The 15,057-nt window shown below is 44.2% G+C and overlaps 1 long non-coding RNA gene across 2 annotated transcripts; it reads right to left on the bottom strand.

Moving 5' to 3' along the window:
- Positions 1 to 1,238: 1,238 nt before the first annotated feature.
- Positions 1,239 to 13,729, bottom strand: LOC134298102 (uncharacterized). Of its 2 annotated transcripts, none has more exons than XR_010005077.1 (2): positions 13,202 to 13,729; positions 1,239 to 1,956 (listed from the first exon to the last, which is right to left on the bottom strand). It is a non-coding gene; the product is annotated as an uncharacterized LOC134298102 (long non-coding RNA). The 2 variants fall into 2 exon arrangements; XR_010005078.1 differs by lacking the exon at positions 13,202 to 13,729 and adding an exon at positions 2,160 to 2,607.
- Positions 13,730 to 15,057: the final 1,328 nt, after the last annotated feature.

Raw genomic sequence — 15,057 nt, forward strand, 5'->3', positions numbered from 1 at the left:
TGAACTCATAGCACTGAAAAGTGTGATTGGGGGGGGGGGGGGGGGATTGGATTACAATTCCCAGAATCCTGTCCCTTGATTATACTGTCAGACCTTGAGAAAGTTACTTTTGGGCTACAATGCTGAGAATCCTCCTGTCAACGTAGAAAACGAAACTTCAGGTAGAACCTAAATATGTTCATGTTGTCAATAAATCAATCTTTTATTTATATCCTTCCTTTTCCTTAGAGTAAGCCACCAGGAGACTTTTGCCATGGGGTTGCTGTGAGTTTTCCAAGCTGTATGGTGATGTTCCAGAAGCATTCTCTCCTGATGTTTCACCCACATTTATGGCAAGCATCCTCAGAAGTTGTGAAGTCTGTTGGAAATTAGTTAAGTGGGATTTATATATGTGTGGAATGTCCAACGTGGGAGAAAGAACTTTTGTTAGCTTGAGGCAAGTGTGAATGTTTGATAGCAGAGCACTCAATGAACCAATCTGGACACAGCATATTATTGGAGAACACAGAATTGCTGGACTACTCCAACAACTACCATGTCAGACAACACAGAAAAGCCATTGAAATCCAAAAGCATGTGGACAATTTCAACAGAAAGGATTAAACCATGAAAATGAACAAAATCTGGCTACCAGTATTAAAAGACTCTAAAATCAGAATAGTAAACAAGGAACAACACTCTGAAAACAGAGGAATTCCAGAAAGGAAACAATCAGTGCTAGCTAACATCTCTCAACAAAGGATTCCTTCAGACAGGAAGCACCCAGGCTTTGAAACTGCAAGGCTATTCAATGCTAATTAAGGTGGCTAATTGCAACATTCACACTTGCCTCAAGCAAACAAGAGTTCTTTCTCCCACCCTGGAGATTCCACAGATATAAAAAACCCCACTTTGCCCAGTTTCCAACAGACCTCACAACCTCTGAGGATGCCTGATATAGATGTAGGTCAGGAGAGAATGCTTCTGGAACATGACCATACAGCCCGGAAAATTCATAACAACCCAGTGATTCCGGCCATGAAAGCCTTCAACAACACTTTTGCCATAGTTTGTGGAGCACTTGAGCCATTTAAAGCCTAGGAAAGGCATTTCTTATCAATGGGAAGTTGGAAAAGGCTTCTCTGGGGTGCCAAATGGGGCAAATAAGCCCCCCAAAGCCTTAGAGGATATTTGTGTCAGAGTGTGACAGAAGCTGTGAAGCTATGGAGCACAGAAGAATGGACACTTTGAGGCTTCAGTAAAAGCAAACATATAGCTTTACTGAGTAGAGCAAATATACAGCACACACTAGCATTGACATCCAACCTAACAGACAGAAACAAGACAAAAGACACAGAAGTAAGAGGAAGGAACGAAATCTTATCTCTGAATCCTCCCTACGCGTTCCTGGCACACTCAGGGTCACATCTTCACAGTTCATTAGAGGCTTGACTGATTAACGCTTTCCGTGTCAATACACTCTCTGCTGATGCGATCAGATTACATTCACAAGCATTGCACAAAATTACATTTAAACATTCACATTACATTAATCTTACACTAACAATTTGGAGGCATGTGAGCAAGCAGATATATTTTGGATATTGAAAGCAGACCATGGTCATGTGTCCCCTTGGACTTCAATTGTGCCCACCCCAAGTTAGATATTACACAAGGCCTCCTGGCATAGAGCAACTCTCCCCAGGCCACAGCTGGCTCTGGGATGATGGGAGCTGCAGTCCTGCTGCAGAGTTTGGAGTCTGTCTTTGTCTTGCTGCGTAGCTTGGCTCTCCTGGACGGTGCCAGCCTGCTGCATTGCTTCTCTCCTCCAGCGGGAAGGACAGGAAGAGCGGAAGTCACATCTCTCCTTAGCTTGCAGCGCTACAGGATGAATGGGAACATCCCATTCATCTCTCCAGCCTCAAAATGCTACGTTGGCAGAGGCTGAATAAACAGCTGCATGGCAGACAGCCCTGGCTTCCCATTCAGGTTGTGGATTTATTCAGAGAGAGGGAAGGAGGGAGGGAAGGAGGGAAAGGAGGAAAAAAAGAAAAGAAAGTTGTCATGCAATTCCCACTGAAGGTCATTCTGATGATCCTGAACAGCCACTGCAGATACAGAAGTATGGGGCAAGAGTCCTAGAGCATGCACAGAAGCAGGCAGATGGGTCACATACATACACAGAGAGAGAGCTGTCAATCAATCACAAAGGCCGAAGAATGAGATAATGTGTGCCTCTTCTCTGTGCCCTGTGATTAATGGCTCTTGCAGACTGTTGGTGCTCTCTCTGTTTATGTAATATCCTTCGTTCTGCTACCAGGCTGGAAGGACCCATCCACTTTTGTGTGTGTGTTTGTGTATCAGGGAACATAGAGCCATCCTCCAATGAAGAGGGGAGAGAGCTTCTTTCTCTGAACTTCATCCTGCCATGGTTTCAACTTGCTTGGATTTCATCCTCCATCCTTCCCAACCCCTCCCGACCCAAAATCTCCCCCTTGGGAGGTACCATCCTCATCCCTCCCTGTGTTCTTGTTCTTGCTGCTGCGGCTGCTGCTTTGGCTGGATTTTTAAGGAGAAGCTAATTAACATGTGCATCACCTTGACGCAGAGCGAGCTGGGTGTGCAGCCGTGATAATGGCTCCTTCCCCCCCTCTCCCCTCCTCCTTTCCGGCTGCGTTGACGGTGATCAAAATGTGCAGCCCATTATTGCCCACACTAATAGAGTGAGATGTCGAGCCACAGGGGCTGTGATCTATGGCGAGGCCCTTCTGCCACTTCTGTGGGTTTAACATGCTACTTAGGGGCCCAGGTAGCAGCTGGGAGAAAAAATGCAAGAGGAGAGGCACAAGCACCCACTTCTCGTCTTACATTTTTCTAAAGGCAAGTCTGTAGTCTTGCCTGCACCAGCCTTCCCCAATCAGGTACCATGCAGGTAAGCCATACTACATCTCCCATGGTCCTCAGACTGAAACTATAAGGGAGCTCATAGGAACAGTGGCAGGATTAGATCATAAAAACAGCATTGTTAGAGACCATCCAGTCTGACCTCCTGCCATGCAGGAACACTGGGTTACTGTGAGTCTTCAAGGCTGTATGGCCATGTTCCAGAAGCAGTCTTTCCTGACGTTTCACCTGCATCTATGGCAAGCATCCTCAGAGATGTCTGCCATAGATACACCTCTGATGCCTGCCATAGATGAAGGTGAAACGCCAGGAGATAATGTTGCACCTCAGGCTAGCTTCACCTTGCTATATGCACCAGACTGCACACAGGTTGAAGTCTTTTTAGTTTATTAGAAAATAGAAGATGAAAAAGTTCTTAAAAAGCAAAAGTAAAGTTCCAAAATAAAGCCTTAGAGCATAATCCAAGAAATCACAAGGAATAAACAAAGTCCCATTAAGAGCATGACAAAAGTCCCAGGGACATGAACACATAAGCTGCAAGATAATCCAGGAAAACGAGAGCTTACTTTTTGGTTGAACGAAAGTTGCTTTGACAAAGGTTTGTCTCCAAACACATTGCTTTAATACCCTTTGCAAAGCATGAAAGCATTTCTCTGGCCTCTAACCTCCCTCTTGTTAGCAATTCTCACACTCCTCCGAACCCTGAATTCCAAACGGTTAGCTCAATCTAAAGATTCCGTTTCATCACGGTCAGCCTGCTCGTTAGTGTCAGCCTGCTTGCTATCAGACTGAGAACTGTCCTCCTTTTCCAAGTCAATTTGCACCTGGCTAGTCTCAATATCATCAACACCATTCCTTGCTGTGGGAAAATGAACTTGCACTCTGTGTTCCTCATCTTCCACAACAGGGACATTTTGAACCTGATTTTGAACCTGAATCCCATCATCCTCATCAGAGTCAATCTGAGGTTCCAGCTAAGTCACAACAGATAATGCTTCTGGAACATGGCCATACAGCTCAGAAAACTCACAGCTTCCGGGCTATATGGCCATGTTCTAGAAGCATTCTTTCCTGACATTTTGCATGCATCAATGGCAGGCATCCTCAGAGGTTGTGAGGATGTCTGCCATAGATGCAGCCTCTGAGGATGCCTGCCATAGATGCAGGTGAAACATCAGGAGAGAATGCTTCTGGAACATGGCCATACAGCCCAGAAAACTCACTGCAACCTAGTGATTCCAGCCATGAAAGCCTTCGACAACACAGTCAAAGCTTTCCCAACAAATGGTCATCCAGCCTCTTTTTAAAAACCACCAAAGAAAGAGACTCCACCATCCTCTAAAATGGCATATTATATTTTTCAGTGGTGATGAGCCTGAATATATTGCATAAGATTTCCCTTTATGGTTCCCGTCCCCTTGATCTGGTCATGTAAGTGTGATTTATTGTTATAATTGTATTATTTTACTTTGTTTAATAATGTGTATTATGTTGTTATGTAATGTTTGTGTTGCTTTTATGACTGTAAACCGCCCTGAGTCCCATCCGGGAGATAGGGCGGTATATAAATAAAGTTTTATTATTTATTATTATTATGATGACAATCTGTTCCAGGATTTAGTCTGAAGTTTGAAGCACAAACCAAGGTGCAGAGCCTGTTCGGGAGTTTACATAGCTTTAAAGTGGATGACGAAGAAAGTGAAATAGTTCAGCTTTACCCATCCGTTGTCTCAGTTATCAATCTGAATGGATGCTACAGACAGAAGATGACGAAAAGGATAGCTATTGAAGGAACTAGACAAGACCCTGAAGTACAACTTTGAATACTAAAGTTAGGATGCGCCATGCCATCACATTTCCCTTTTCTATATGCATGGTTGTGACAGTGAAGAAAGCAGATGAGAAGAAAATCAAGTCATTTGAGATGTTGAACTGGAAACGAGTTCTACAGATACTGTGGACAGCTAGAAAGACAAATAAATGAATCCTAGAGCAAAACAAGCCTAAACTCTCCCTCAAAGCCAAGATGAAAAACCGAAACTGTAGTACTTTGACCATATCACGAGAAGTCATTGCTTACTAGAAAGGATGGTTGGAAACAATGCTTGGAAAGGTTGACGGCAGCAGCAACATAGGACAACCATATTCTAGATGGAAAGACTTAATCAAGAAATACACATCCCTGAGTTTGCAAGGCTTGAGCCAAGTGATTGATGAGAAGGTGACTTGGAGGTCTCTCGTTCATGGGATTACCATAAATCAAAGTCAACTTGATGGCAGTCAAAAAAGACTTTGACTTATAGGACCTTAGATAACGACTTTAAAGGTTTGGATTAATACCCAGAGAAGATTCACCATGGCACTGACATATGAACCACTAGCTGTTAATGGACAGTAAGTTTAACAGGCAATACAGGACAGGGGTGAAGGACAATCCAAATTCTGGAAGAAGTGTCGGCAACATAGGCAATAGGGGAAATGTATAGAAACAAGGATACAAGGGAAGAAAAGGAAGGTGTGGAAGAGAAATGTAAATGTTCATAGGTGTCATAGGAGTAACATACCATGTTTCTCCTTGCTGCAAGAAATTCTTCAAACACTACATAATATTTGAAAGCTATTTGCAAACTGGGACTTTATCAGTATATAAAATGCATGTGGGGCCTTTTTTTTTTTTTGCAGAGAAACAGCATTTTCTCTTTTTCTGTGTTAACAATGGCCAAAATTATGTTGGGGAGTTGTGTCTTTGTTAGTGGGTTTACATCAATGGGAATTAGAACAAGATAGTCTCATAATGTCTGAATCCAATCAAGAGCTGCTGTTATGTTACTACTGAAAGTAGCTGGGCAAATGATCAATGCACATTAGGACCAATACACAACAAGATTGATGATCAATGGGGTTGATGTGCATTGGGAGTGATGTGCATGAGTCCCATTATGCATCAAGACGCCAGCTAGGGAAAATAATAGTAGTAGTAGTAGTAGTAGTAGTAGTAGTAGTAGTAATAATAATAATAATAAGGCTCACTAATGGGGCACTGAAGAAGGAGACAGAAGGCCTGATCCTTGCAGCCCAGGAGCAAGCCATCAGAACAAATGCAATTCAGGCCAAGATCGAAAAATCAGCTGATGACCCAAAATGCAGACTCTGCAAGGAAACCAATGAAACCATTGATCATATCCTCAGCTGCTGTAAGAAAATTGCACAGACAGACTACAAACAGAGGCACAACTATGTGGCCCAAATGATCCATTGGAACTTATGCCTCAAGTACCACCTGCCAGCAGCAAAGAACTGGTGGGATCACAAACCTGCAAAAGTATTAGAGAATGAACACCCAAAGATACTGTGGCACTTCCGAATCCAGACTGACAAAGTTCTGGAACACAACACACCAGACATCACAGTTGTGGAAAAGAAAAAGGTTTGGATCATTGATGTCGCCATCCCAGGTGACAGTCGCATTGACGAAAAACAACAGGAAAAACTCAGCCACTATCAGGACCTCAAGTTTGAACTTCAAAGACTCTGGCAGAAACCAGTGCAGGTGGTCCCGGTGGTGATGGGCACACTGGGTGCCGTGCCAAAAGATCTCAGCCGGCATTTGGAAACAATAGACATTGACAAAATCACGATCTGCCAACTGCAAAAGGCCACCCTACTGGGATCTGCATGCATCATCCGAAAATACATCACACACTCCTAGACACTTGGGAAGTGTTCGACTTGTGGTTTTGTGATATGAAATCCAGCATGTCTATCTTGTTTGCTGTGTCATAATATTAGAGAAAATAAATTACGTATATATTCGAGTATAAGCCGATCTGAATATAAGCCGACCAGGACCCTCACTCAAGTATAAGCCAAGGGGGGCTTTTTCAGCCCTAAAAAAAGGACTGAAAAACTCGGCTTATACTTGAGCATATACAGTAAGTATGAAAACTTACTGTTATTGTATGCCATGTTTTCAACCTAAGGGGATCTAAGGTGAATCTATCGCAGAGTCTTGTTCAGAAGAGGTTTGTCATTGACCTGGGGATCACAATCAGATACAGTGAAGAAATTATACTGTTTAGCCAGTATTGCACCACCTGATATCTGTCGGGAAGTAGCAGCTTGCAATGAAAGGACCAAGGCAGTGAAATCTCCAGCCCATACTCTGTTCGGATATCAGCCAGCATGCCAATGCCTTAAATCAAGAAGCAGCTTTCTAAGATCTATAGAGATACTCGCAGGAACATCTCAGCAAGTGAGAGTCCAAAAGTGGCAGACTGAAACCCAGAACCTCAATCCATGGCTGATACCAGATGAGAAACTTCCTCCTGGGCACACAGAAGACTGGGCAACTTGGAAGGAGCTGAACAGACTGTGCTCTGGCACCACGAGATGCATTGCCAACCTTAAGAAATGGGGTTACAGAGTGGAGTCCACAACATGCGAGTGGGGAGAAGAGCAAACCACAGGCTACTTACTACAATGCAACCTGAGCCCTACCACATGCACAATGGAGGACCTTCTCACAGCGAGAGGCCAGCTTCTGGTCAAAGAAAATCTAGTATAATGTCAAGTTTTTAACTTTGGCTGTGTTTTTTTAAAAAATGCATTATAACTGTATCCACAGTTCGCTTCTGATACGATAAATAAATAAATTGACTTTCTCTTGCTGCTGTTATCATATAGCCAAGGCTATATTTACTATCCAATTCTTTGCCCATAATCCCCAACAGAAACATTTCTGGTGACATTGCAAGACCTAGCTTTTATTTTTCTTAATTAGCATGTTAATCTCAGACCAAAACCTTTTCACTTTCTTACAAGTCCACTACATATTAAATGGAGCCCTTCTTATCTTGACATCCCCAACATCGATTGGAAGCATTTTTAGACATTTTAGCATTTTGTGGTTGTTCCTTTCACTAGCAGGCAGAGATTTTTTTTAGTTTAAGGAGGCTATTAATGTATAAGCAGAAGGGTTTTTATTGGGGATGTTTTAATGATATTTTTTTAATTTGGCATGCTTTTAATTGATTTTAAAGTGCTTTATGATAGTGACTTTAATTGCTTTTAAATTTTACGGTAATTTTTTAAATTTCCAATTCTGCAAGTTGCCTGGGTGAAAAGTGGCTTGTAAATAAAATAAATAATGAGTGTATGAACTAATAAACAAATAATTAAATGCCTTCTAACATAATCTTATCCACGTTTTCTTTGAAGTTACTACACAGTGTGAAATTGATGTCTTCAGATAACATTCTCTCTCCCCCCCCCCCCCCCCCCATTCGTTTCATTTGGACATTATGCCCAGTATTTTGGCCCCATTTTATGGATGTCTACATGAAAGTCAAGACTGAAAACTTGGAGTGAGTTCAGTGCCACAATGACTAGAATAGTCACATTATAAAGTGACCACATGACCAAAAAAAATCTACATTGTTCAATTAGTGCAATGCTATAGAATACTGGGAGTTGTAGTTTGCTGAGGCACCAGTCCCCTTTGATGAAGAAAGCTCAAGACTTTACTTCTTCAACATAACATTTGGCGCCAGGGCAAAAATCACATGAAAGAATAGGGATCGGTTCCTACACCACCACTCTCTTCATATTCTCCAAAGTCATGGAAGAAGTTGTCCAGGGTTTTTGGGGTGAAGTGTCCCAGGCAATACCCAGCCCTATTACTCCTTTCTGACTAGTTCCAAGGAAGATTTTCCTGTGCTAAACTGGTTCCTGGACTGGATGAAGGCAAACAAATTGAAGCTCAACCCAAACAAGAAAGACGTGTTAATGTGGGATTTGTGTATTGATAGTGTTTAAATGCAATTTGTGTCTTGGTTTGTATTGCATACTGATTGCATCATCCAGAGTGCAACATAGTCTGGAAAGAGTTAATTACTGAGAAGCTCTGATGACCTTGATGTGTGGCTGGAACTGGGGAGTGTCCAGACACAAGTGTGTATGCATTACTGATTGCATCAGTTCAGTTCTGTTCTGCTGTCTGCTGAGAAGAAGTCTGTTTGTCTTGTACAGTAAAACTTTGTATATAGTTTTACCAACGTCTGTTGTCTCTTTGTTCTCCATTCCTCTGACTCCATCCAACTGCTGCTGTGCTGTGCAAATTACTCTGACAAGACGTTCCCCTCGTCAGTTGAAAGACCGAACTGGGAATCAGCTTATGTTAGATGGGATCACGCTCCCCCTGAAAACACACGTATGCAGTTTGGGGACTCAGTTCTGAACCTGGAGGCCCAGGTTTCAGCAGTGACTGGGAGTGCTTTCACACAGTTAAAGCTAGAGCGCCAATTATGCCCATTCCTGGAAAAGTCAGACATGGCCACGGTGGTACATGTCTTGGTTACATCCCGTTTGGATTACTGAAATGCACCCGACATGGGGCTTTCTTTGAAATGTGCTCAGTAACTGCAATGAGGTTGTTAACTGGGACTGGCTACAGGACCTCAGAACTCCTTTATTGCCAGCACATTTCTGGACACTATTCTGATAAAGCTAGACGCTCCGGAAGAAACATCCAGCGTTTTCATTTCAGGAATGTGGGGATTGTGACTGCAGCTTTAAAGGAGCTATCCGTAGTCCTGAATCATAGAGTTGGAAAAGACCTCATGGTCCATCCAGTCCAACACCCTGCCAAGAAGCAGGAAAATTGCATTCAAAGCACCCCGGACAGATGGCCATCCAGCCTCTGCTGAAAAGCCTCCAAAGAAGGAGCCTCCCTTACACTCTGCGGGAGGAATAATAATAATAATAATAACTTTATTTTTATACCCCGCCTCTATCTCCCCGAAGGGGACTCAGGGCGGCTTACATGGGGCCAAGCCCGAATAAAAACAGTAGCAGTATAAAACACAGCAATAGACAACAACTTGCACAATAAAAAAATAAAAAAAATAAAATAAAACATTAGCCAATAAAAAACAAGAACTAATAAAAACATGGATTAAAACTGAGAGATTGTAAAAGTAGACTGGGTAAGGTGCACCATATAAATATTGTAGACACGAGGTGACTGATAAAGTGCTGCAAATTCTGGAAGTGCAAATTGGGATGGGAATAGACCCTGTGTCTATATCGAGTTGACAAAGGTAAAAGGTGCAAACCGGTACAAGAATGGTCACAGATACAGGTTGCTTCTGGATGAGCAATCTTTATCTAAAGGCTTGAGTAAAGAGCCAGGTTTTCAAGCTCTTTCTGAATGCTACCAGGGTGGGGGCTTGCCTGATTTCCCTGGGGAGCGAGTTCCAGAGCCGGGGGGCCACCACGGAGAAGGCCCTCTCTCTCGTCCCCACCAACCGTGCTTGTGACGGAGGTGGGAGCGAGAGGAGGGCCTCCCCCGACGAACGAAGAGATCGTGCAGGTTCGTAGGGCGAGAGGCGATCACTAAGGTAGGAGGGTCCCAAACCGTTCAGGGCTTTGTAGGTGATCACGTGCACCTTGAATTGGGTCCGGAAGGTGAACGGCAGCCAGTGGAGCTCCTTAAGCAGGAGGGTTGACCGCTCCCTATAATTTGCTCCAGTTAGAAGCAAGGCTGCCGAACGTTGAACTAGTTGGAGTTTCCGGGCCGTCTTCAAGGGCAGCCCCACGTAGAGTGCATTGCAATAGTCCAGTCTAGAGGTAACTAAGGCATGGACCACCGTGGCCAGATCAGACTTCACGAGGTAAGGTCGCAGTTGGCGCACAAGTTTCAATTGTGCAAAGGCCCTCCCGGCCACGGCCGACACCTGAGCATCAAGCGTCAGTGCTGAGTCCAGGAGGACCCCCAAACTGCGGACCTGCGCCTTCAGGGGGAGTGCGACCCCGTCAAGCACAGGTAGCCACCCAATACCCCGATCGGACATACGACTGACCTGGAGGACCTCTGTCTTGTCGGGATTAAGCTTCAGCTTATTCGCCCTCATCCAGCCCATCACAGCTGCCAAGCACTGGTTCAGTATCTGGGGGGCTTCCTTGGAGTTCGGTGGAAAGGAGTAGTAGAGTTGAGTGTCATCTGCGTAGAGATGGCACCGAACTCCAAAACTCCGGATGACCTCTCCCAGCGGTTTCATGTAGATGTTAAAAAGCATGGGGGACAGAATGGAACCTTGCGGGACCCCACAGGTCAAAGGCCAGGGGTCTGAGCAGGTGTCCCCCAGCTTCACCAACTGGGAACGGCCCTCCAGGAAGGACTGAAGCCACGACAGAGCCATGCCCCCAAGGCCCATCCCGGAGAGCCGTCCCAGAAGGATACCATGGTCGATGGTATCGAAAGCCGCTGAGATGTCCAAGAGAACCAGCAGGGTCACACTCCCCCTGTCCAGCTCCCTGCGGAGGTCATCCACCAAGGCGACCAAAGCCGTCTCAGTACTGTGCCCAGGTCTAAAGCCAGACTGCGATGGGTCCAGAAAATCGGTGTCATCCAGGAAACCCTGGAGCTGCGAGGCAACCACCCGCTCCAGGACCTTGCCCAAGAAAGGGAGGTTCGAGATTGGTCTGTAGTTGTTTAGAATGGCCGAATCAAGGGAGGCCTTCTTCAATATAGGCCTCACTATGGCCTGTTTGAGGACAGATGGAAATTTGCCTTGATCCAAAGAGGCATTAATTATCATCACAAACCACTCTACCAACCCTCCTCTGGCCGATTTAATTAGCCACGAGGGGCAAGGGTCTGCAGAGCAAGTGGTCGCTCTCACCGCCCCAAGGATCCTGTCCACGTCATCCGGGCGAACAAGCTGAAACGAATCCCACAAGTTCGAACAGACAGGTGCCTCAGTTACCTCCTTTGGCATTGCAACAAAACTAGCATCCAAGTCGAAGCGAGTCTGAGCGACTTTGTCTGCAAAGTGGTGCGCGAACTCGCTGCACCGAGTTGCCGAGTCTTCGGGTGCCCCTCCCCCCTCAGGAGGGTGAAGGAGCTCCCTGACGACCCGAAACAACTCCGATGGTCTGTTAGTTGCAGACGCTATGCGGGCAGTCGTGAAGGTCTTCCTGGCTGCCCGCAAAGCCGCGGAGTAGGCCCTAATAGCGGCTCTAGCCCGTGCTCGGTCAGAAACGCTACGAGTTTTCCGCCAGTGGCACTCTAGTCCCCTCCTCGAGCGCTTCATCACTGCCAGCTCCTCCGTGAACCAGGGAGCCGAAGTGACTCTTCGCAATGAGAGGGGACGTTCGGGGGCGATCATGTCAATTGCCCTGGACATCTCGCTATTGTAGCGATCTACCAAGGCATCGACAGGATCGTCAGCCTCCATGACAGGAAGATCCCCAAGAGACCTCAAGAATCCATCTGGATCCATCAGTCTCCTGGGGCGGACCATCTTAATGGGTCCACCACCCCTGCGGAGGTTTGAGGTCACAGTGAGTCTTAAACTGATCAGGTGGTGATCGGACCATGACAACGGAAGAATATTTTGCTCTTCCGCTCCGACCTCACCATCTGCCGCAACAAAAACCAGGTCAAGTGTGTGTCCAGCTTGATGAGTGGGACCAGATATCACTTGGGACAGTCCCATGGTCGTCATGGCGGCCATGAAGTCTTCAGCTGCACCAGTTAATGTGGCCTCGGCATGAATGTTAAAGTCCCCCAGCACTACCAGCCGCTGAGAGACCAACGCCGCACCAGAGATCACCTCTGCCAGGAAGTGAGGAAGTTCTTCCTAATGTTCAGGTGGAATCTCCTTTCCCATAGTTTAAAGCCATTGTTCTGTGCCCTAGTCTCCAGGTTTCTAATGCAATCTAAGACAGGGGTTACTGAAGCCAGAAAGCAAAGGTGTCTTCTTGCTTCTTCAACTTCTGTGGTAACCCTACTGCCACTTGAGTTCAACTTCTGGAGCCCCCAGATGGCATAGTGGACTAAGTGACTTGAAGGTTGGGTTGCTGATATGAAGGCTGCAGGTTCGAATCCCACCCGGGGAGAGTGCGGATGAGCTCCCTCTATCAGTTCCAGCTCCATGCGGGGACATGAGAGAAGCCTCCCACAAGGATAGTAAAACATCAAAACATCCAGGCGTCCCCTGGGCATTGTCCTTGCAGACGGCCAATTCTCTCACTCCAGAAGTGACTTAAGTTGCTCCTGACACGAAAAAAAAGTTCAGCTTCTGGCTTAAATAGCTTCAACAGGAAACAAACACTCACTGAACTGCTAGCTTCAAAGAACAGGTAACAATCACTCACTTAACTGCTGACCTGAAACTGTCAATCAACTTAAGTACGTAGCCTCTCCTTCAAAACAACACTCACACAGCTTTCTGGTGCCCCAGCAGAGCAGCTAGCCTTTAACTACAGATGTCAAGCACACACTCAGCTTTCTAATGCAATCTAAGATAAGGCTTACCTGAAGCCAGGGAGCAAAGGTGTGCTCTTGCTTCCTCAACTTCTGTGGAAACACAACTCAATTTATTGGGATGGCAACGAACAATCCCTTGTACAGCTCCTATGAATTCTGGGATAAAACTTAGCAATGTCCAATGGCGTGGAAGTAAAAAAAAAAGCCTTTTCCCAAACTTTACATTATGTGGTATTTGTTGGTTCATGCACAAAAATGAAAAGAAATCTCAATAATACATGTGAGCTCACATACTGGCCTTGGAAGCAGTAGTCATATAGTCCACTGCATCCAGAAGGCTGTTTGTTTGAAACTGATAACAAACTGAACGGGCAAAAGACCAATTGCATTGTCCCATGTTCTCCCTTGTCGCACTGCTCTTCCTCTGCTCCTTTTCCATTTCCTCTGCATGCCATGTTCACCAAACTGATACAAGAAGCTAAAGAAAACTTGCCAGCATTGCGTAAGAGGGTGCCGAGGACTTCCTGAGTCTTGGACGTGAAGATGCTATTAACAAGATCCAAAACAGCCCTGACCTTTAGGGCTACAGCATCACCACCGTTGAGTCATGGCTGGGCCAATGGCGCTGGAATGTTCCCATCCCAATTAACTGCTCCAAAGGCCGTCCTTTCAGCTCATCAGGAGCCACAAAAAGAGAGAAACCTCACGCCTCTATCTGCCTTCGTACCCAAAGTGATGCAGTGAATCAAGGCTCATTTGCCCTTTTTAAAAAAGAAAAGCCATCTTTCCCAATAGTCATTGCTGAGTGACTGTAAAAGCTGGTATCCTGTTGATGTCTTACATATCTTGGTGCCTTACACATGTGGTTGCACTTTTTGGCCCATGTATAATGCTCATATCCAGTGGAAGTTTCCAAAAGCAGGGTTTTGAGTATGGTGCCATTGCACATCATTGCACCATATACAGTAGAGTCTCACTTATCCAAGCCTCGCTTATCCAAGCCTCTGGATTATCCAAGCCATTTTTGTAGTCAATGTTTTCAATATATTGTGATATTTTGGTGCTAGATTTGTAAATACAGTAATTACAACATAACATTACTGCGTATTGAACTACTTTTTCTGTCAAATTTGTTGTATAACATGATGTTTTGGTGCTTAATTTGTAAAATCATAACCTAATAGGATGTTTAATAGGCTTTTCCTTAATCCCTCCTTATTATCCAAGCTTCTGCCGGCTCGTTTAGCTTGGATAAGTGAGACTCTACTGTATATGTATATACTCGAGTATAAGTCTAGTTTTTTCAGCCCTTTTTTAAGACTGAAAAAGCCCCCCTCGGCTTATACTCGGGTGAGGGTCCTGGTTGGCTTATATTTGGGTCAGCTTATACTTGAGAATATATGGTACATTTATTTTTTTTCCTCTATTATCATTGGTATTATTACATTTATTATTTTTCTCTGTTATTGTTGCTACTATTACATTTATTTTACTCTATTTTATTATTATTATTAATACATTTATTATTTCACTCTGATCTTATTATTATTATTGAATTTATTATTTCACTCTATTTATTATTACATGTATTATTTTCCTGTATTTATTATTATTATTATTATTATTATTATTATTATTATTATTATTACATGTATTATTTTACTCTATTATTATTAAAAGGATACATATGCACATTTACATTGAAGAAGATGAGAATAATGATTTGATCAGAGTTGGACAGTCTTATCTTAAATTTGAGCTTTATGTAAATATTCAAAAACATTTAACCTACTGATGCCTCAATTAATGTAATTTTATTGGTATCTATTTTTATTTCTGAAATTTACCACCCTCAGCTTATACTGGAGTCAATGTTTTCCCAGTTTTTTTGTGGTAAAATTAGG

Source organism: Anolis carolinensis, chromosome 3, assembly GCF_035594765.1.
Source record: "Anolis carolinensis isolate JA03-04 chromosome 3, rAnoCar3.1.pri, whole genome shotgun sequence".
In the NCBI taxonomy this organism is placed as follows: domain Eukaryota; kingdom Metazoa; phylum Chordata; class Lepidosauria; order Squamata; family Dactyloidae; genus Anolis; species Anolis carolinensis.